Source organism: Caretta caretta, chromosome 13 (assembly GCF_965140235.1).
Source record: "Caretta caretta isolate rCarCar2 chromosome 13, rCarCar1.hap1, whole genome shotgun sequence".
Classification (NCBI taxonomy): Eukaryota; Metazoa; Chordata; order Testudines; family Cheloniidae; genus Caretta; species Caretta caretta.
Genome location: NC_134218.1, coordinates 36,790,824 through 36,814,182, shown reverse-complemented (window position 1 = coordinate 36,814,182; position 23,359 = coordinate 36,790,824). Strand labels below are relative to the sequence as shown.

At 43.0% G+C, this 23,359-nt stretch overlaps 3 pseudogenes; all 3 read right to left on the bottom strand.

The window, feature by feature from the left end:
• Positions 1-322: 322 nt before the first annotated feature.
• On the bottom strand, positions 323-1,456 carry LOC142068890 (olfactory receptor 11A1-like; annotated as a pseudogene).
• A 4,969-nt stretch (positions 1,457-6,425) lies between these two features.
• On the bottom strand, positions 6,426-11,535 carry LOC125622527 (olfactory receptor 11A1-like; annotated as a pseudogene).
• Positions 11,536-17,770: 6,235 nt separating this feature from the next.
• LOC125622047 (olfactory receptor 11A1-like) lies at positions 17,771-18,533 on the bottom strand (annotated as a pseudogene).
• Positions 18,534-23,359: the final 4,826 nt, after the last annotated feature.

Genomic DNA, 23,359 nt, shown 5'->3' with positions numbered 1-23,359 from the left:
CCTCTTTGTTTCTCAGGCTGTAGATGAGGAGATTGAGCTGGGGTGTCAAGACAGTGTAAAGCAGTGGTCCACTGCTTTTTTAGGGAAAGCCCCTGGCAGGCCAGGCCAGTTTGTTTGCCTGCCGCGCCCACAGGTTCATCCGATCGCGGCTCCCACTGGCCCTGGTTCGCTGCTCCAGGACAATGGGGGCTGCGGAAAGTGTGGCCAGCGCTTCCCTAGGCCTGCGCCACTTCCCGCAGCCCCCACTGACCAGGAGTGGCGAACAGCGGCCAGTGGGAGCCGCGATTGTCCAAACCTGTGGACGTGGCAGATAAACAAACAGTCAAGGCCCGCCAGGGGCTTTCCCTGAACAAGTGGCGAACCAGCTTTGAGAACCAGTGATGTAAAGGACAGAAAACACTTTGTGTAGGGCTCTGAGTGCTTGTTTAGGGCTCTGGTGTTTGATAATATGTAGACAGTCATTAGGGTCACATAGAAAATTGTAACCACAATAAGGTGGGAGGAGCAAGTAGAAAAGGCCTTTTGCCTTCCAGGGGTAGATTCTCAGGATGGTGGAGATGATATAAACATAAGATGTCAGGGTCAAAAGAAATGGGGGGACAGTGTCTATTGAGAAGAACATGAGGGTCACCAGGAGAGTTTAATGACTGGGGTGAGATGACAAAAAAAAAAAGATCAATTTCATTAGGGCCACAGAATGCTAATTGCAACACCAAAGATATTAATATGGTAATAAGTATGAATAAACTTACCCAAGATCCAGCTGCTAGCTGGATACAGAACCTGCCATTCATATGGGTGACATAGTGCAGCAGGTTACATATGCTAAGAAGCAATCAAAAGACTTCACAACTAGCAGGTAACACTCAGTGGTCAGTAGCAGAGCAAAGCAGTAAAACTGTATGATGCACTGGCTAACAGAAATGGTCCTGTTTCCGGTCAGGAGATTCGCCAGCATCCTGGGGGGGACGGTGGAGGTGTAGCAGATTTCCAAGCCGGACAAATTCCCCAGGAAGAAGTACATGGGGGTGTGAAGGTGCTGATCAGCCACAACTAGTGCCCCAATGAGCATGTTCACATCCATGGTGACTATGTAGATCACTAAAAACAGCAAGAAGAAAAGAATGTGGAGTTCAGGGAGGTTCCTGAATCCCAGCAGGATGAATTCGGAGATAGACTTTTGATTTTCCCCTTCTCCTTTCTCCATGAGATGTACATCGGTTTCCTCTTTCTCCTCTCTCCATGTGACATATCTCGTGATAGAGGAAAAGTAATAATTAGTTAGGGCGGATGCTGTACAATGAAACTGGGTGGCATTTTGGTGGCGATGCTTCTCCTCCGGTGGCCTCCGGTGGCATTTTGGTGGTAGGTTCCTCGGCGGATGTGCTCCTCTACTCTTCGTTCCTTGGCGCCGGCCCTGATGGTGGGCGTACATAAATGCCCCAGTGAGCGCCATGGCACCCATGGGCACCGCATTGGGGACCACTGGATTAATAGATTTTGTGGCCCAAAAGGGCTATTAGATCCTGTATAACACACACCGTGGTTTCCCACAGTTTCTCCCACATTGAACTCAATAACCTGTGTTTGGCTAACGGAGATCTTCTAGAAAAGCGTCCAGAGCCAGATCTTTAAGGCTATTTAGCAACTTAGTAGGAATTTAAAAGAATCTAGGCTCCCAAGAATTAGCAGCTTCAATGGGTTTTAGCCATCTCGATGCCTTTAAAAATGTGACCTGCCGTCTTGATTGGACGGCATCAAGAGACAGGGAATCCACAACTGTCCTTGGGAGTTTGCCCACAGGTTAATCACCCTCACTTTTAAAAAAGTGTGTTCAATTCTAATTTAAATTAGTCTGACTTTCACTTGCAGCCATTGGTTTTTGTCCTTCCTTTGTCCACTAATTTCAAGAGCCCTTTAGTACCTTCTCCTTCCTCCCTATTCCCTGTAACCAAGTCAGCTCTCAGTCTTATTTTTGATAAGCTAAACACTTGGGCTCTTTGAACTGTTTCTCACTGTGAAACATTTTCTCCAGCCCTGGCATAATTTTTGTGTCTCTTTGATTTACGATCATCTGTGATCTTGCAACATTCTTCTTAAAATGTGGACCCCAGAACTGGATGCAATATTCCATTGCCTGTCTCACCAGTGCTGTATAGAGAGGTGGTTACACTTTCCTGCTCATTATTCTTCTGTTTGTCCATCCAAGGATCACATCTGGTCTTTTAACCATGGCATCACAGGGGGAGCTTATTCTGAGTTGCTCCTCCACCTATGACTCCTAAACTTATTTGATGGGAGATAGGGCCATACGGACAGACGCTATAGGACATGAATGTAATTGTATCTAGCTAGTGCCTTAAATGAGGGTGGGATACTGATCAGCAGCACAGAAGCAAGAGACTGTATAGAGGTTCCTGCCCAATGCACAAAGGAAATCCCCCAATCAGTCACACATGCAGATTCCTCTCATTCTTATTGCCTTAGTGACCGATCAAGGAAAACTAAACCCTCTTATTATTGGTCATGAATTGTGAACTATTGATCAACTATTAAAGGTTACTGATTAATTCCTGGCTATATGTGTTTGTGGTGATCCCATGGGATTAGGTCCTTCTAGGAGCTGTAAAAACATATAACCAATTAATAGCTCTCAGCAGTTCCTTGACTGTCATGACTCTGTTGGGGTGTAACTACAGATCAGCTCTGAGTAGCAAAAAGAGCAGTACTAACTTAGTACACCGGGCCACACTCTCTGTTCAGTAACGTCAGGAGCTCTAAAGGGATATAGCAGGGGGAAGAAAGGAAAGTGTACCCTTGTGAGGTTCTTACATAACCCCATTACAGCAGCACACCTTATAATATCTCAGTGAGGTACAGCAATGCTGTTATCCACATTTTATGGGTGGAGAGCTGAAGCAGAGACAGAAAAAGCCAGATTTTTAAAGGCATTTTGTGCCTAGTGCCATTTTCAAAAGCAGTTAGTGCCTAGCTCCCAACTCACTAAGCACCCAAATACCTTTAAAAATCAGGCCCAGAGTGACTTGATTGGACTACACATTGATGCGGTGGCAGAGCAGAAAACATAAGTCAGGTCTCCCAAACATCACCATAGTGTGCCAATCATTGGACTATCCTTGCTCTTGAGTGCAAGGTTGGAGCAGCAAATGGCCAGGCAAAGTTCGTTATGCAGGTGTCACTGCTTCCCAAGCTGTAAAGAATGCCAGTGCATTTCTAACATGCACCCCACAAGAAATGCTGAGGGGCTTCAACTCCCATTGTAATCCATGGAGAAGATTCTCAACAAGAGACATGTAGCATCTCCCTGGACTGGGTGGGGCAGGTGAACCCTGAGAAAACAATGGGCTGCCAGCAGAAAGAGAGAGAGACAGACAGAGAGAAGGTAAAAGAAGAATATACAGATAGAGGGATGTGTAAGGAGAAGGGTGGATAGAGCGAGGTTTTGGTCACAGAGACAGATACTTGTTTAAAGGTTAGATAGATCTGTAAAGAACTCAACAGAGAGATGAACCAATAAATAAGTAGACAGAGATCGATGAGTAATTTTCCTAGATAGATAGATAGATAGATAGATAGATAGATAGATAGATAGATAGGTAGATAGATAGATAGATAGATAGATAGATAGATAGATAGATAGATAAGGGGCTTAACACATAGAGCTTCTTTGTGATTCATCCATTTCTCTCGCAGTATCATGATGAGATGCTTAAGTCCTTATTCAGGCGAAGCTGCCAGGAAGTGAGGACCCTGTCTAATAGGAGTGTTCTTCTAAGTGAGGTAAAGTCTGAGGAAGAGTTTGATGCTGGTAACACTCGCCTTTAATCCTCAGCATGAAGGAGTGACTTCTCCATTGACGGTGACTGGGTTTGGTCTTAGAGTGAGATTTGTCCTCTGCTCGGGAAATACCTATATGTGGCTGGGGGATGTCTCTCTCTCCTGTAGCCCAGCATGATTGTTTGCATCACACAAATTGTTATATGACTAGATCCTTGCAGGGTTTATCATGTACAGCAGCCTCCCCCTGGCCCTTCCTGCTTCTGGGATATTCCTTGGGCCCTGCTGCCAGTTATCTTTTACAATTACCTTCATAGGGGAATTAACACTGTAGTGTTAGTTAAACCAGTGTCACACTAAAGCTGATGCCATGAGTATTCTAATTCCAGAGGAAATCTCCCCTTTCCCCCCATGTGCTGTATCTGTCCCAAGAGCCCCAGAGAATGGCAAATAATTTTCCATATCTTTATTAATAACATATGGCTATCCATAGATCTCAAAGCACTTTATACCACATGGCAGTATCTTTATCCCCATTATACAGATCTGGAAACTGAAGCAAGGGGAAAGGAAGTGATTCCAAAGGGTTGTGAAACATGACATTGGCATAGCTGGGTGTAGCTTACAGGCTTCCCCAGTCAAAGTGTATCACCATGGCTGCTGGACCACACAGACTGGGAGCCTTTGTCTGTTAACATTCAAAGTTTTCTGTTATATGTCACAGGGATTTGTGTTGCTGCCCATTCCTGTAGCATCTGAGCAAATTCAGCATAAAATCAACTGTAATAGCAAAATCCCTTCTTGATTTAATGCAAACTCTGGCTCTTTCCTCTTTTTTGGTGGGGTGGGGACGAAACCCTCTGCTTTGGGGTGGAGTTTTTCGTATTGATTTTTTCTATTATATTCATTCTCTTTTTCTGGGTGGGGATTTGGTTGGATTTTGGGAGTAGAAGGCGGAGTCATTTTACATTGTTAAATACTATAGAATCATGGAAGATTAGAGTTGGAAGGGACCTCAGGAGGTCATCTGGTCCAACCTCCTGCTCAAAGCAGGACCGATCCCCGACTAAATCATCCCAGCCAGGTCTTTGTCAAGCCAGGCCTTAAAAACCTCTAAGAATGGAGATTCCACCACCTCCCTAGGTAATGTCCTGGTCAGCCCCTGTAGCAATCACTAAAAGCACAAGGGGTGTTACAATTGACTATGGTGACTCCTTAAGGACTCAAATAGAGTAGGGATCCCCATTGCGCTGCATGCTACACACACACGGGGAGAGAAACTCCCTGCTCCAAAACATTTCCAATTGAAATAGACAAAAGTGGTGTTGAGAAAAGAGAGGCCAATGGCTTGGCTGAGACCCCACCTGAGATCAGAATAAATAACAGAAAACAGGTGTTCTTATTTCTAGCCCAGTGCTTTACTCGCTGGAGCCCAGTGTAAGACATGAGGGGTCACATACACTCTCCATAGCTCAAGTATTAGAGCACTGGGGCTTGTAAAGCAAGGGTATCTCAACAATATGGGATATTTTGCAAAGATTAATGGAGAATCCAAGGAACACAGACAACAGGCTGTCACAAATGCAATAGGCTTCTGACAAGGTCAAAAGATTTAGAAATATTATTTAAAATACATGGGGGAAAAAGTGAGAAGGGGAAAAACAACCCCAATCTATTATATAATAATTGAATACATAGCTTTTTTTTACTATGCTGGTTGGTCACTTGTAAGCTGGTTTGATTTTCTTAGGAAAAGTAGATTCTGAAGAGATTACACACAGTGAATGAGTAGTTTGAACCAGAGCCCACTTAAAGCCAGCATTTTTCAGACTGAAGGTTTTCAGTTTTTTGGAAAAAATCCTGTTTTTTTTAAATTTTCTATTAGCAATATATATTGTATATATACTTATGGTGATTGAAGATGATGGATATATATATCATCCATTACTTCTCCTAAACAGACCCCTGCCTTTGTTTAATGTGAGACTTTCAGAACATTTTCAAAAGATTGGAAGAATTAATAGGGAAATCTAATAAATCCAGAACAGAACGGTTCTTATTATTATATCTCAAATCACCTTACAAGTATTCAGAAAATGTTTGAAGAATTATTTAAAAACACTCAAGGGGAAAACAGAAAGAAACCACCACATTTATTGCCACTTAATACTGAACAGTTCCCGGTCATACCAGCTGGTAATTCTTTAGTTCATTTGTTTTGTTGTGGGAAAGGCTGTGATGCCCTGATGCAGAGCCCTTTAAGGTCAATGGGAATCTTTCCCTTGATTTCAGTGGGAGTTGGACTAGTCCCTCAAATCTTCTTTGAAAACTCTGAAACTCAACTGAGGGCTAATGTAAACAAATCCATAAAGACAGAGGCAGGGATTTTCAAAGCAGCATAGGAAAAGTAGGAACCAAATCCCAGTGCAGCTGAACAGCTGTTTCCTGGCACGCAGGAAGTGCTGGGAGAGAGGGGAAGGAGTTGATAAGTGGGGCCCGCAGACCCCCTGGGGTACCCTCATGGACCCCCAAGGGTCCGTGGATCACAGTTTGAAAAAGCCTGACTTAGATGGTTCCTTTCAGACTAATTAAATGATTTATTCCCATTTCAATCAATTTCTGTGAATTCATAGGAATACCAGACATTTCTGCAGAGCTCTCCTCAGGGCCTCCTTGACCTCTTTGTTTCTCAGGCTGTAGATGAGGGGATTGATCACAGGTGTCAAGACTGTGTAGAAGAATGAAAACACTTTATTTGGGGCTCTCAGGGCCCCAGTGTTTGGTATATGTAGACAGTTATTAGGGTCCCATAGAAAAATGTAACCACAATAAGATGGGAGGAGCAGGTAGAAAAGGCCTTTTGTTTCCCAGTGGTGGAAGGGATTCTCAGGATGGTGGAGATGATATAAACATAAGATGCCAGGGTCAAAAAATATGGAAAACCAATGTTTATGGAAGAGAATCATAGAATCATAGAATCATAGAATATCAGGGTTGGAAGGGACCCCAGAAGGTCATCTAGTCCAACCCCCTGCTCAAAGCAGGACCAAATCCCAGTTAAATCATCCCAGCCAGGGCTTTGTCAAGCCTGACCTTAAAAACCTCTAAGGAAGGAGATTCTACCACCTCCCTAGGTAACGCATTCCAGTGTTTCACCACCCTCTTAGTGAAAAAGTTTTTCCTAATATCCAATCTAAACCTCCCCCACTGCAACTTGAGACCATTACTCCTCGTTCTGTCATCTGCTACCATTGAGAACAGTCTAGAGCCATCCTCTTTGGAACCCCCTTTCAGGTAGTTGAAAGCAGCTATCAAATCCCCCCTCATTCTTCTCTTCTGCAGGCTAAACAATCCCAGCTCCCTCAGCCTCTCCTCATAACTCATGTGTTCCAGACCCCTAATCATTTTTGTTGCCCTTCGCTGGACTCTCTCCAATTTATCCACATCCTTCTTGAAGTGTGGGGCCCAAAACTGGACACAGTACTCCAGATGAGGCCTCACCAATGTCGAATAGAGGGGAATGATCACGTCCCTCGATCTGCTCGCTATGCCCCTACTTATACATCCCAAAATGCCATTGGCCTTCTTGGCAACAAGGGCACACTGCTGACTCATATCCAGCGTCTCGTCCACTGTCACCCCTAGGTCCTTTTCCGCAGAACTGCTGCCTAGCCATTCGGTCCCTAGTCTGTAGCTGTGCATTGGGTTCTTCCGTCCTAAGTGCAGGACCCTGCACTTATCCTTATTGAACCTTATTGAAGATGAGGGTCGCCAGGGTAACCAGACAAGTGTCACTGCAGGAGAGATTAGTCACTGGGGTGAGATCACAAAAGAAATGATCAATTTCATTAGGGCCACAGAAGGCTAATTGTGACACCAAACACATTAATATGTTAAGAACTATGAATGAACTTAGCCACGATCCAGATGCTAGCTGCATACAGAACCTGCCATTCATAAGTGTTGCATACGCAGGGGTTTACATGTAGCTAACTACCAATCATAAGACATAATGGCTAACATATAACATTCAGCAGTTGCTAGGAAAGCAAACCAATAAAACTGAACCGCGCAGCCCATAACAGAAATGGTTCTGTCCCCAGTCAGGAAAGTGGCCAGCATCCTGGGCAGGATGGTGGAGGTGTAGCAGGTCTCCAACCAGGGCAGGTTCCCCAGGAAGAAGTACATGGGGGTGTGAAGGTGCTGATCAGCCACAACTAGCACTATAATGAGCATGTTCACAGCCATGGTGACTATATAGATCCCTAGAAACAGCAAGAAGAACAGAATTTGCAGTCCAGGGAGATTCCGGAATCCCAGCAGGATGAATTCTGTGATAGATGTTTGATTTGGTGACAGTGGACGAGAAGCTGGATATGAGTCAGCAGTGTGCCCTTGTTGCCAAGAAGGCCAATGGCATTTTGGGATGTATAAGTAGGGGCATAGCGAGCAGATCGAGGGACGTGATCGTTCCCCTCTATACAACATTAGTGAGGCCTCATCTGGAGTACTGTGTCCAGTTTTGGGCCCCACACTTCAAGAAGGATGTGGATAAATTGGAGAGAGTCCAGCGAAGGGCAACAAAAATGATTAGGGGTCTGGAACACATGAGTTATGAGGAGAGGCTGAGGGAGCTGGGATTGTTTAGCCTGCAGAAGAGAAGAATGAGGGGGGATTTGATAGCTGTTTTCCACTACCTGAAAGGGGGTTCCAAAGAGGATGGCTCTAGACTGTTCTCAATGGTAGCAGATGACAGAACGAGGAGTAATGGTCTCAAGCTGCAGTGAGGGAGGTTTAGATTGGATATTAGGAAAAACTTTTTCACTATGAGGGTGGTGAAACACTGGAATGCGTTACCTAGGGAGGTGGTAGAATCTCCTTCCTTAGAGGTTTTTAAGGTCAGGCTTGACAAAGCCCTGGCTGGGATGATTTAACTGGGAATTGGTCCTGCTTCGAGCAGGGGGTTGGACTAGATGACCTTCTGGGGTCCCTTCCAACCCTTATATTCTATGATTCTATGATTCTATGATTTCCCCCTTCTCCTTTCTCCATGTGATGCAACTAAGGATTGAGAAAAAGTACTGATTTGTTAAGGAGTTTGCTGTACAATGGTGTGGTTTCCCTCTATCTGATTAATTATAAATTCAGGGTGCCAATGAAGATCAGGGTTTATATTCCCTCCCAGCTGAGGAACGGCTTCTCACCCAGGTGTTGCACAGAGCTAGGAATAGAATTTCCCCACTATCCCAGCCAAAGAGCAGCAACACAGTGAATTTCTCATTTTTTCTACACCAGTTCTCAACTTTTTTCATTCATCAATTCATGGAATTATAGGCCAAAAGGGACTATTAGCTCATCTCATCTGACATCCCCTATAACACACACCAAAGAATGTCTCCAGTTATTTCTGCATTGAGTTCAATTAATTGTGTTTGGCAAAAAACATATTTTCAGAAAAAGCAGCCAGAGCCAGATATTTAAAGGTATTTCGGGATCTAGTGGGATTTACAAAGGCATCCAGGCAACTAAAACTCATTGATCTGAATGGGTGTTAGGCAGGTAACTACTTTTGAAAATCCAAGTAGGCACCGAAATACCTTTAAAATTCTGGCCCGGGGTGACTTGCTCAAGGCTATACAGGAAGGTGGTGGTAGAGCAGAGAATATAACCCAAGTCTAGTCTAGAAACCAAAGGACAACATAGTGCCCTAACCATTGGACTACCCTTCCTCTTGAAAGCTAAGATGGAGCATTAAATGGCCAGAGAAAGTTTGTCCCACTGGTGCCACTACTTAATCTGTAAGGATTTCCAGTCTCCATGCATTTCAAATGTAGAGCCCTTTCCTGTGTGGTGCTCAGACCCTCCCAGGAAGTGCTGCAGGCCCTCTGCTCCCTCTGAAATCCATGCCGAAGACACTCAACAGAAGATACGTAGAATCTCACAGGTCTGGGGTGGGCAGGCGCATAGGAATCTGCACTGCAGGAAGGGCTGGGTAGGCAGCTGAGAAACAGTTGAGAAACTGAGGAGAAAGGTCTTTGAGAAACTGAAGTGATGTCCAGGATAGGGAAACAGACAGATAGAAGGATGTGTAAGGTGATTGATGGATAGATGGAGGAGTTTGTATGGGAACAGTCAGAAGTTTAAGGAGATTGTCGGGCTCTGAAACTCAACTGAGGGCTAATGTAAACAAATCCATAAAGACAGAGGCAGGGATTTTCAAAGCAGCATAGGAAAAGTAGGAACCAAATCCCAGTGCAGCTGAACAGCTGTTTCCTGGCACGCAGGAAGTGCTGGGAGAGAGGGGAAGGCTAGATTGTCGGGCTCAACGGGTAGTTATCAATGGCTCCATGTCTAGTTGGCAGCCGGTATCAAGTGGAGTGCCCCAAGGGTCGGTCCTGGGGCCAGTTTTGTTCAATATCTTCATAAATGATCTGGAGGATGGTGTGGATTGCACTCTCAGCAAATTTGCGGATGATACTAAACTGGGAGGAGTGGTAGATACGCTGGAGGGGAGGGATAGGATACAGAAGGACCTAGACAAATTGGAGGATTGGGCCAAAAGAAATCTGATGAGGTTCAATAAGGATAAGTGCAGGGTCCTACACTTAGGACGGAAGAACCCAATGCACAGCTACAGACTAGGGACCGAATGGCTAGGCAGCAGTTCTGCGGAAAAGGACCTAGGGGTGACAGTGGACGAGAAGCTGGATTTGAGTCAGCAGTGTGCTCTTGTTGCCAAGAAGGCCAATGGCATTTTGGGATGTATAAGTAGGGGCATAGCGAGCAGATCGAGGGACGTGATCGTTCCCCTCTATTCGACATTGGTGAGGCCTCATCTGGAGTACTGTGTCCAGTTTTGGGCCCCACACTTCAAGAAGGATGTGGATAAATTGGAGAGAGTCCAGCGAAGGGCAACAAAAATGATTAGGGGTCTGGAACACATGAGTTATGAGGAGAGGCTGAGGGAGCTGGGATTGTTTAGCCTGCAGAAGAGAAGAATGAGGGGGGATTTGATAGCTGCTTTCAACTACCTGAAAGGGGGTTCCAAAGAGGATGGCTCTAGACTGTTCTCAATGGTAGCAGATGACAGAACGAGGAGTAATGGTCTCAAGTTGCAGTGGGGGAGGTTTAGATTGGATATTAGGAAAAACTTTTTCACTAAGAGGGTGGTGAAACACTGGAATGCGTTACCTAGGGAGGTGGTAGAATCTCCTTCCTTAGAGGTTTTTAAGGTCAGGCTTGACAAAGCCCTGGCTGGGATGATTTAACTGGGATTTGGTCCTGCTTTGAGCAGGGGGTTGGACTAGATGACCTTCTGGGGTCCCTTCCAACCCTTATATTCTATGATTCTATGATTCTATGAGATAGGTAGATAAATGTGTAAGGGACTCAACGGAGATTTAGAGTTGTCTAAATAAAAAGATAGAGGGATGTGAAAGGGGTTTGGTAGAGGGAGAGATAAAAAGAGAGACTGTAGAAGAGGCTTGATATAGGGATAAATATAAGGGCTTAGAAGGATACATAATGGCTTATTAGAGAGAGAGATGGGGGTGGGGAGCTGGTAGACAGATCTCCTTTGTCTTTCATCAATTTCTCTAGCAATAAATCACCATCACATTCTAAAGTCCTTATCAGGCAAAGATCCAGTGAGCAAAGACACTGACCAAGAGGAGTGTCCTCTGAGGAAGAGATTGAGGGTTTGCCCTGAGACTGATCTCACTCACCTTTAATCCTCATCATGAAGCAACAACCACTCCATTGACGGTGCCTGGGTCTAGCCTCACAGTCAGTCTTGTCCTTTCGGTTCTTGGAGAGATAGCTGCATGTTGCTGTTGGGATGGGTCTCTCTCCTGCTGCTCAGTGTGCCAGTCTGCATGACACAAATCCTTAATGTCTCCTGCTCTGGATTCTTGCATCCTTTATTGGGGAAAGTAGCCTCCCCCATCCACCTCTGCTGCTGGGAGCTCCTTTGGGCCTCCTGCTGGTGATCACTTAGAATTACCTTCATAGAGAAAGTATTAACAACGTGCTGTTTTGTTAAAACAGTGTAACACCAAACCTGACGCCTCCGGCATTCTCATTCCAAAGGAAATTTTCCTTTTCCCCCATGTGCTCTGTGTATGTCAAGAACTCAAGAGAATGGGGAATAAGTTTCCATGCCTTTAATAATAATATCTAGTTCTAACAGGCTGTTTTCCATCCATGGATCTCAAAGCACACAACACAGTATGGCCAGCATACTTATACCCAATTGACTGATGAGGAAACTGAGGCACAGAGAATGGACACAATTTCCAAAGAGTCATGAAACAGCCACTGGCATACATGGAAATAGCTTCCAGGGTTCCTGCACCAATATGTCAGCCCTGGCTGTTGGGCCACAAAGATTGAGAGCTTTTGTCTATTACCATTCAAAGATTTCAGTGTGTATCTGAGGGATTTGTATCACTGCCCATCACTGTAGTTATTCTCCACTCAAGAACTTATTCTCTACACCAGTCCTGACTTGTACTCCTAATACATGCCATGGGTGGCGTACCCAAGCCCATTTAACCGCTGACACTTTAAAAACTCCCACACCCCAATCTGGATCTATGCTGGAGTTATGTGATATGTATGTACCTCGTGAACCTTGTAACTGATACTTGCAATCCCCCATAACCCAAGCCCAACCCCAGATGTACAGTACCTTCCCTCTTAACTTGTGTAAATTTGATTTTAAACATTAACTTTAATAAAAAAATTAAATCTGGGTAACTTCAATATCAAATCAATAAGCATAGCAAAGTCCCTTGTAGATTTAATGGAGTCTCTGTCTTGTGTTACTTTTTGGTGTGAAAACAAAACCCTCTGCTTTGGGTTGAAATTTTTCATTTTTGATTTTTTAGACTGTATTCATTCCTTTTTCCCTGAGTTGGGATTTGGTTGTGGGTTTGGGGATAGAAAGGGGAGTGATTTTATATTGCCCAGCAGAAATCACCAAAAACACAAGGGCTGTGATTATTTTATGTTGGTGACTCCTTAAGGACTCAAATAGAGATGGGGGGCCCCATTGTAATGGGTGCTACACACACAAAGAGGAAGTGTCTGTCCCTGTCCCAAAAACTTGCACTTGACATAGACCAAGGGGAGTGGGAAGGGACAGATACAATGGTTTGTCCAAGACCGCACTTCAGGTCAGAGCAGCAAACAGAATCCAGATCTCTTGATTCACTGTCCAGTGCCTTACCCAATGGAGCACTGTGTAAGATTCAAGACATTTAAAAAGTCTTCAAAACTCAGGCATTGGAGGCCAGCACTTGTAAATCCCAGGTTATGTGTGCTAATCTCACTGAAGTTTCTTGCTTTTTTTTAGAAGGCCTTGTGCCCTCACCGAGGTTTGAAATGCCCAAGGACTGTGGTTGGGGGAGTGAAAGATGTGAAGGTAATTAAACACTGGAAAAATTTACCAAAGTCATGATGGATTCTCTATCACTGGAAATTTTTAAATCAAGATTGGATGTTTTTCTAAAAGACCTGCTCTAGGAACTCTTTGAGGGACTATGTCTACACTACAAACTTTGGTTGATGCAAGTTACTTCGTCATAAATCCTTTACAGATACTATGTCACTTGTGTGCATGCATGCTTGGCTCCTTGCGTACACACCAGGATTGCTTGTGTCAATCCACAATGCAGTACACCATGAATAGGTATCCTGGTGTTCAACTCACCATCATCCAGCTCACTGTCTTTTGGGAAGTTTTGGCAATGCATTATGGGGCAGAAATGAGTCAGGCAGGGGTGAGTGGGAGCAAGAGTCGACTTCCCACCATGCAATTTCTCCATCCCATAATGCCCTCCATATCCCATCATTTTTGCACCTTTCTTAAAAATACAACAATCTTGCATGACCCTTCTCTCTCTCTGACAGAAGCGTGGAAACTGCACAGCTCTGCACTGTTGTCAAGACTGTTGCAAACAGAGGATGCACGTGTGATGGGTTGGATCACAGAAACCCCTTTGGGACTGCCACCTGATGTGCTTAGACTACCTCTGAGCCTGTTTTCCCTGCCAGCTTGGGACTTCAGTGCCCTGCCTGGTTTGAGCCAGACACACTGGCCTGCTACAAACACAGACCCAGGTCTGAAGTACATCCCACAAAAGCTGCAGGCTTAACCGAAAACAGCTTAAGAAGTGTTCCTGTCTCCAGCACTCAGATATCCAACTCCCAATGGGGTCCAAACCCCAAATAAATCCATGTTACCCTGTATGAAGCTTATACAATTTATAAGTTTACCCTATATAAGCTTTATACAGGGTAAACTCATAAATTGTTCGCCCTCTAGAACACTGATAGAGAGATATGTACAGCTGTCCCACCCAGCTGTTCCGCCCACACCCCTGGTATTAATACATAATCTGGGTTAATTAATAAGTAAAAAGTTATTTTATTAAATACGAAAAAGTAGGCTTTAAATGATTCCAAGTGTAAGCAGAGTCAGAGTGAGCTCTACCCTGACAGGTGATGAGCTGTGTAAAAGGACTTCAGGTGCTGATCTCGTTTGCATGGGCACACCCACCCTGCCTAGCATGATGGACTGCTTGCCCAAATGGTCAGTTTGGCTTCTGTGGGATCCCCAGTCTCTTTGTTGTTGGGGAAGGAGTAATAAAGTTGTTATCCTGGTTATGTGAATCAAGGACAGTAGAACTGTACTTGGCATTTTATGACAGAGGGACTCACCCTCAACTAAGTAGCACTTGCTAGGCAAGGACATGGGTTCCAAAGTCTAGGGAATTTAGAGAACCTGGGGGTAGGTATATGTACCTGGTAGTGTGGGCCCTTTCTGAAGGTCCTAAGCACCACTTTGACTCCCTCATCCTCCATAGTGTAATAACAGAGCTAATTTTTACTCCATTGGGAGTCTTGTTATAATCTGCAGAGCTGAAATCACTGACATCTAGGTCTAAGCATTAGACCAACTTTGGGCTCATGGTTCTGAGTGCACCAGCATTGTTCCAGTTTCTTTCATGTATCCTTTGGGGGTGGAGAGGCTACCTCTTGAGCCAGCAGAAGACAAAATGGAGGGGTCTCCCAGGGCTTTATATAGTTTTTCTCTTGTAGGTGGAAATCCCTCCCTGCCCCTGTGTAGAATCCCCTCTACAAGATGGAGTTTTGGAATCATCTGGGCAAGTCACATGTCCATGCATGACTTAGTTCTCTACAGGAACATTCCCAGGAAAGCTCAGATGTGGACTGGCATCTATCAAAGTCTATTGTCAGCTTAAGTGTTTCTTGATTGGGCACTTACTGAGAATAGTCTTTTTTCAAGAAGCTGACCAAATACTTCACTGAGGCTACTTAAAATCAAACAAGTACACAGCCAATATTCATAATTTTGAATACAAAAATGATACATGCATACAAATGGGATGAATATATCCAGTAGATCATAACCTTTTCAGAGATATGTTACATGGCATATGTAGCATAAAACATATTCCAGTTATGTCATATTTACATTCATAAGCATATTTCTATAAAGCATAATAGGGTGTAACATCACAGCATGATCCTCCAATATTTGGAGAGCCGCAAGAAGAAACGCAGCAGCAGGGAAATGTAACAATTTCACGGAGGACAGATTGCTGTGGGACAGAGTGCAAATCAATTCAACGTTGTTGGTAGCAGTCACAGAGCAGTGGTAGATGGTAGAGCAGTGGTAGATGGTAGAGCGCAGCTTCTGGACCCAAGAAATGAGCACTGACTGGTGGGATCTGTAGCCTTTTATTTTATTTCAAGTGAATTTAGTTAATTACATTAATTTACTATTAAGTAATTTTGTATTATATTACCATGGTTCTGTCTCTGTTGGCTACAGTTTCAAGCTCACATTGAAAGGTAACTCTGTCATTTGTCTCAGATCTAGTCTCCAAGAACACACAAAGACCAAGGAAAGTAACATAAGCCATTCACAAGAACAATGTCTAGTCTGCCTTATCCATTTTACTAAAGTTATCAGCAAGGTTATGATTATCTAAGCATATAAAATTCCAAAAAATACCCATGCATACATCATGCTCACATCTGCCTAGAAAATCCTAGGGTCTGAGGGGTTCCTCAATAATTGATTATCAATAGAGAGATGGTTCCTGCTGGAGTTTCCCTGAAGTTAACACATTTTTCCCATTCAGATTACCCTCTTTTAATTCAATCTCTTTGGTCACTCGATTACAGACCTAAAAGTTGCAATTCTTCAACAAGAAAACTTCAAAACCAGACTCCAAGGAAAGACTGCTGAATTGGAATTAATTTGCAAACTGGATACAATTAACTTAGGCTTGAATAGAGACTGGGAGTGGATGGGTCATTACACAGCGTAAAACTATTTCCCCATGTTTGTTCCCCCCCTCCACCCCTACTGTTCCTCAGACGTTCTTGTCAACTGCTGGAAATGGCCCACCTTGATTATCACTACAAAAGGTTCCCCCCACCCCCGCTCTCCTGATGGTAATATCTCACCTTAAGTGATCACTCTGGTTACAGTGTGTATGGTAACACCCATTGTTTCATGTTCTCTATGTATATAAATCTCGCCACTGTATTTTCCACTGAATGCATCTGATGAAGTGAGCTGTAGCTCATGAAAGCTTATGCTCAAGTAAATTTGTTAGTCTCTAAGGTGCCACAAGTCCTCCTTTTCTTTTTGCGAATACAGACTAACACGGCTGCTACTCTGAAACCATCTTTTGACTGGACCAGCTGGTCGCTTGTAACTGGTTTGTTTTTCTTAGGAAAAGTGGATTTCTGAAGACATTAAACATAGTGGATGAATAATTGGAACTAGAGCCCATTTAAAATCAACAGTTTTCAGACTGAGGGTTTTCAGTCTTTTGAACAAATCCTGAAAGAAAAAGAACATTTTCATAGGGGAAAAAATTATCTACCATCTCTATTAAACAGATCCCACCTTTGTTTCATTGGAGACATTCAAAACATTTGTCTGAGTGAAATAATAAATGGGAAATATAATAAATATAGATTAGGAAGTTCTCATAGTTATAGCTCAAACAACCTAAGAAGTGTTCGGAAAATGTATGAACAAGTACTTAAAAAATTCAAGAGGAAAACAGAAAATAAAATGCATTATCACAGAATACTCAACAGTATATGATCAAGCCAATTGGTAAATTTCTACTCTATATTTATTTTGCAGTTGGAAAGGTGATGATGAACTGAAGATGAATAGCCTGATTTAGACCTGTGGAGACCAATGGGAACCATTCTGTTGACTTCAGTGGGTGTTGGCTTTGTTTCTTATATCTTCTTTGAAAGTCCTCAAACTTAACTGATGATTAATGTCTACAAATCTATGAAAATATAGGCTGGAGTTTTCAAGACATCTTAACAAATTTAGGAGCTCAGCTCCCACTGACTTTCAACAAAGATTGGATGCTGAGCTGCCAACCCCACCTTTGAACATCTCTCCCATTCACACTAGGGTTATACACTTTCCTCACTCTTCCTGTATCTCCTTGCAAAACAAGAACCCTGGGCAGCCAGAAGTAGAGACTGAAACAATACTGGGAATAAAAAAAGAATGCTTTAATCTCCCATCATGCACTTGAACTGTATTTTTTATTTAGGCAAAGATAGTTTGAGCTCAGGATGAGATTTTTAAAAATATATTTAGAGGAAGATCATTGTCTGGTTTAAATGGCATCGCACTGTAGAAATGAATGTCCCTCTAGACATTGACACCGGTTGAGGATCTGCCATTGTTTACCTAAATAAATACAACTCTTAAAAAATCCTTTGTATCTTCATCCTAAAACTCAGGATGATTTAACTGATAAGAACTTGGACCATGTAGATGGTTCCTTTCTGACTAATGATTTGATATAATCCCATTTCAATCAATTTATCTGAATTCATGGGAACATCCTATACTTCTGCAGAAATTTCCTCAGGGACTCCTTGACCTCTTTGTTTCTCAAGCTGTAGATGAGAGGATTGATCAGGGGTGTCAAGACCGTGTAGAAGACAGAAAACACTTTGTTTGGGGCTCTGAGTGCACCAGTGTTTGGTGACATGTAGACAATCATTAAGGTCCCATAGAAGATTGTAACCATAATAAGGTGGGAGGAACAGGTGGAAAAGGCCTTTTGCCTCCCAGAGGTGGAAGGGATTCTCAGGATGGTGGAGATGATATAAACATAGGATGTCAGGGTCAACATAAATGGGGGAACAGTGTCTATGGAGGACAATATGAGGGTCGCCAGGGTCACCAGACTGGTGTCGCTGCAGGAGAGATTGATCACTGGGGTGAGGTCACAAAAGAAATGATCAATTTCATTAGGGCCACAGAAGGCTAATTGTGACACCAAACACATTAATATGTTAAGAACTATGAATGAACTTAGCCACGATCCAGCTGCTAGTTGGATACAGAACCTGCCATTCATACGAGTGACATAGTGCAGAGGTTTACATATCGCTAAGTATCGATCATAAGACATCACAGCTAGCAGATAACACTCAGTGGTCACTAGGAAACCAAACAAATAAAACTGCACAATGCAGCCTGTAACAGAAAGGGTCCTGTCCCCAGTCAGGAAACTGGCCAGCATCCTGGGAAGGATGGTTGAGTTGCAACAGATCTCCAAGCAGGACAAATTTCCCAGGAAGAAGTACATGGGGGTGTGAAGGTGCTGATCAGCCACAACTAGCGCTATAATGAGAGTGTTTGCAGCCATGGTGACTATATAGATCCCTAGAAACAGCAGGAAGAAAAGAATTTGCATTCCAGGAAAATTCCCAAATCCCATCAGGATGAATTCTGTGACAGACGTTTTATTTCTCCCTTCTCCTTTCTCCATGAGGTGTGTGTAGGTTTCCACTTTCGCCATTATCTGTGTAATGTAACTGGTGATTGAGAAAAAGCAAGTGATCTAGATATTTGCCTAGCTTTACAACAGGCTAAATAAGAAACTAGTGAAGTCAGTGCAAACTACATGGACAAGGAGTAATGGTCTCAAGTTGCAGTGGGGGAGGTTTAGGTTGGATATTAGGAAAAACTTTTTCACTAGGAGGGTGGTGAAACACTGGAATGCGTTACCTAGGGAGGTGGTAGAATCTCCTTCCTTAGAAGTTTTTAAGGTCAGGCTTGACAAAGCCCTGGCTGGGATGATTTAATTGGGGATTGGTCCTGCTTTTGAGCAGGGGGTTGGACTAGATGACCTCCTGAGGTCCCTTCCAACCCTGATATTCTATGATTCTATGATTCAAACAAACAAAATGAGAAAGTCAGCAATTTTTCAGAAATAGTGTGCTGTGACACTTTTGTATTTTTATGTCTGATTTTGCAAGCAAGTATTTTTTAGTGAGGTGAAACTTGGGGTATGCAAGACAAATCAGACTCTTGAAAGTGTTACAGTAGTCTGGAAAGATTGAGAACCGCTGGCATAGGGTATTAGGATATAGATTCCTCTCCAGCACACCCAAATAGCTGCAAAACTGTTAATTTATCACTTTTCTACTAGGGCTGTCAATTAATCACAGTTAACTCAAAAAAAATTAATCATGATTAATCGCCGTTTTAATCGCAATGTTAAACAATAGAATACCAGTTAAAATGTTTTAAAAGTTTTGGATGTTTTTCTACATTTTCAAATATATTGATTTCAATGACAACACAGAATACAAAGTGTACAGTGCTCACTTTCTATTATTATTTTTATTCCAAATATTTACACTATAAAATGATAAACAAAAGAAACAGTATTTTTCAATTCACCTCATACAAGTAGCATAGTGCAATCTCTTTACTGTAAATGTGCAACTTACAAATGTAGAATTTTTTTGTTACATAACTGAACTCAAAAACAAAATGATGCAAAACTTTAGAGCCTACTAGTCCACTCAGTCCTACTTATTGTTCAGCCAATTGCTAAGACAAACAAGTTTGTTTACATTTATGGGAGACAATACTCCCCACTTATTTACAATGTCACCAGAAAGTGAGAACAGCCATTTGCATGAGACTTTTATAGCTGGCGTTGCAAGGTATTTACATGCCAGATATGCTAAACATCTGTATACCCCTTAATGCTTTGGCCACCATTCCAGAGGACATACTTCCATGCTGATGACACTCGTTAAAAAAATAATGTGTTAATTAAATTTGTGACTGAACTCCTTGGGGGAGAATTGTTTGTCTCCAGTTCTATTTTACCTGCATTCTACCATAGATTTCATGTTATGGCAGTCTCAGAAGATGACCCAGCACATGTTCATTTTAAGAACACTTTCTCTGCAGATTTCACAAAACGCAAAGCAGGTACCAGTGTGAGATTTCTAAGGATAGATACAGCACTAGACCCAATGTTTAAGAGTCTGAAGTGCCTTCCAAAATCTGAGAGGGACAAGGTGTGGAACATGCTTTCAGAAGTCTTAAAAGAGCAACATTCCAGTGTGGAAACTACAGACCCAAACCATCAAAAAAGAAAATCAACCTTCTGCTGGTGGCATCTGACTCAGATGATGAAAATGAACATGTGTCGGTCCACACTGCTTTGGATCATAACTGAGCAGAACCTGTCAGCAGAATGGATGAATGTCCTCTCGAATGGTGGTTGAAGCATGAAGGGACATATGAATCTTTAGCACATCTGGCATGTAAATATCTTGTGATACAGGCTACAACAGTGCCAGGAGAACACTTGTTCTCAGTTTCAGATGACATGATCAAGAAGCAAGCAGCATTATCTCCTGCAAATGTAAACAAACTTGTTTGTCTGAGCAATTAACTAAACAAGAAGTAGGACTGAATGAGCTTGTAGATTCTAAAGTCTTATATTGTTTTATTTTTTAATACAGTTACTTTTTGTACATAATTCTACATTTGTAAGTTGCACTTTCGTGATAAAGAGATTGCACTACAGTACTTGTATTAGGTGAATTGAAAAATACTATTTATTTTGTTTTTTACAGTGTAAATATTTGTAATAAAAATAAATGTAAGTAAGCACTGTACACTCATAGGATTAAAGGCCAAAAGGGATCATTATATCATCATGTCTGATGTTCATTAGGACACATGGCAAAGAATGTCCCCAGTTAGCCCTGCACTGAGCTCAACTTATTGTGTATGGTTAAAACATATTTTCCAGAAAAGCTTCTGAGGCCAGATTTCAAACATATTTATGTGAGTTGTGGGAGTTTCAAAAGCCTCTGGGAAACTTGATTTAAATTCATTAATTTATTTATATTTATTATTAATTAATACGTTACATTAAATTAAATGGATTTAAATGGGTTTTAGGCAGCTAAATGCTCTTAAAATCCCATTAGGTGACTAAATACCTTTGAAAATCTGGCCCAGACTGACTTGCTCAAGGCTATGCAGGAAGTCTGTGGTAGAGCAGAGAAGAGAAACCAAGGGCTAGTCTACACTAAAATCGCTGCAGCAACGCTGCTGTACTGTAGCTGCACTGCTGTTGAGTTGCTAGAGTGCAGATGCTCTATACCACCTCCCCAGGCAGTGGTAGCTATGTCGGCAGAAGAGCTTCTCCTGCTGACATAGCGTTGTCCACATCGGTTCTTAGGCATGGGTGCCGCATGACCCCCCCCCTTTTGAGGAGGCTAGCCCCCTGCCCTGCCCCTTCCACCTAGGACCCACCCCCACCACACTCACTCACAGGGGCAGGGGAGCCCCAACCCCCCGCCCCAACCCACAGCCAGAGGAGCTCCAGCACACCTGCCGAAGCCACCCCAAGTCCCGGCCCACCCCAGCTGTGCTGAGCCCCGGCCCACCTGCCCACCTCAGCCGTCCCCAGAGCCGGCCTGCCCAAGCCTCCCTGAGCCCCAGCCACCTGGAGGCTATGAACCCTGCTGTGGCTCAACCCTGGCAGGGAGCATTAGTGGAGGTTTAGGGAGGCTTAGCCTCCCGTAGCTCCCATTATGTGCTGCCCATGCACTTAGGTTGGTGTAACTTACAATGCTCAGGGGGGTGGCTTATTCACATCCCTGAGCAACATAAATTATATCAAAGTAAGCACTAGTGTGTACAAGCCCCAAGTCACCCATTGACAGGCAAGTGCCGTAATCACAGGAGACCCAATGCTTCTTAATCTGTAAGGATTTCCAGTTGCTATTCAATGCAATGCCAATTTCCTTGGTGGTCTATAGAAATCATGGTTGTTTATGTTCTACAAAAATACACTGAAATGTAAGCAGATCCAAAACTCTTTCCTAAAAAAAAACAGGTATGACAATAGCCAAGGAAGGCTTCCTAAAATATGAATAAAGTGAAGGGAGACAATTCAGAGGTATGTTAGAAACATCTTAGGGTGGAACCCCTGGTCATGGTGTAAGCAGGTTTTGGTCCTAATTGGCTTTTACAAGTCTTTTAAATTAATGCTGGTATTTTTGAAAATGCTATCAATATTGGTAGCTCTTCATATGGCTATTACACAGATGTTAATTAAGGCAATGTTTAACATTAAAAAGCCAATGAGAAACTAGGAAATATTTAATTATGGTAGCAGAAATACAGATATGGCAATAGGCAGACTGAAAGTTAGTTAATCAAGGGGCATGATTATAAGTGATTACATGAAGAGTAGTAGGCTAATTTTAAATTAGACATGCCCATTGTCCATCAAGATACGGTGAAAGAAAGCATCACCTCGGAATGGCGTCATTTCATCTTAGTGAGTGCGTATAAAATACAGTGTGTGGCTATACTGAAATACCTGCTCGCTTTAGCTAACCCGTTTATTCTAAATAAAGCTTTAATTTTTTTCACTCATTGTGCCATTTCCAGTGCTCCAGTAAACTCAATAATCCATCACCACCCTGGAGGCTCAAACTTTAAAGAATTCAGGCTGGTTTTATTCCTTATTGTTGTACTACTAACTGGGAATAGATAAATCTAAGGTAACAACACCCCATTCCTGTGTGGTGCTCAGTATATCCCAAGAAATACTGTATGCCCTCAACTGCCTCTGCAATCCAGGCTGAAGATACTCAGTGGCTGACTTGTGTAATCTCCCAAGATTGGTCTGAGGAAGTGCATAGGAATTGGCCCCACAAGAAAGTCGGGAGAGGCCACTGAGAAACTGAGGTGGAAAATTCCCTGAGAACAAGATGAGATGTTAGGGAGAGAGAGAGAGATGGCTAAAGAGCAGGAGAGTGAAGGACAGATAGACAGAGGGATATGTAAGATGATGGGGTGGACAGATGATGATGATGATGGCTAGACAGACAGAGGGGTGTTTACAGAGTAGATAGATGTTTAAGGGGAGAGAGAGAGAGAGAGAGAGAGAGAGAGAGAGATGTGTAAGGGGTAGATAGATAGAGGGATTATAAGGGATTAGAGACAGGGATATATAGGGGGATTGTTTAAGAGGTTCAACAGAGGGATAGATAGATGTGTAAGGCTAGAGATATAGATGGCTGTGTAAAGGGCTTGATAAAGAGATAGGTAGGTGTGTCTGTGGATAGAGAGATCTTTTAAGTTTCATCAGTTTCCCAAGTAGTACATCAAGGTGAAATGCTAAAGTCCTCACTCAGGCAAAGC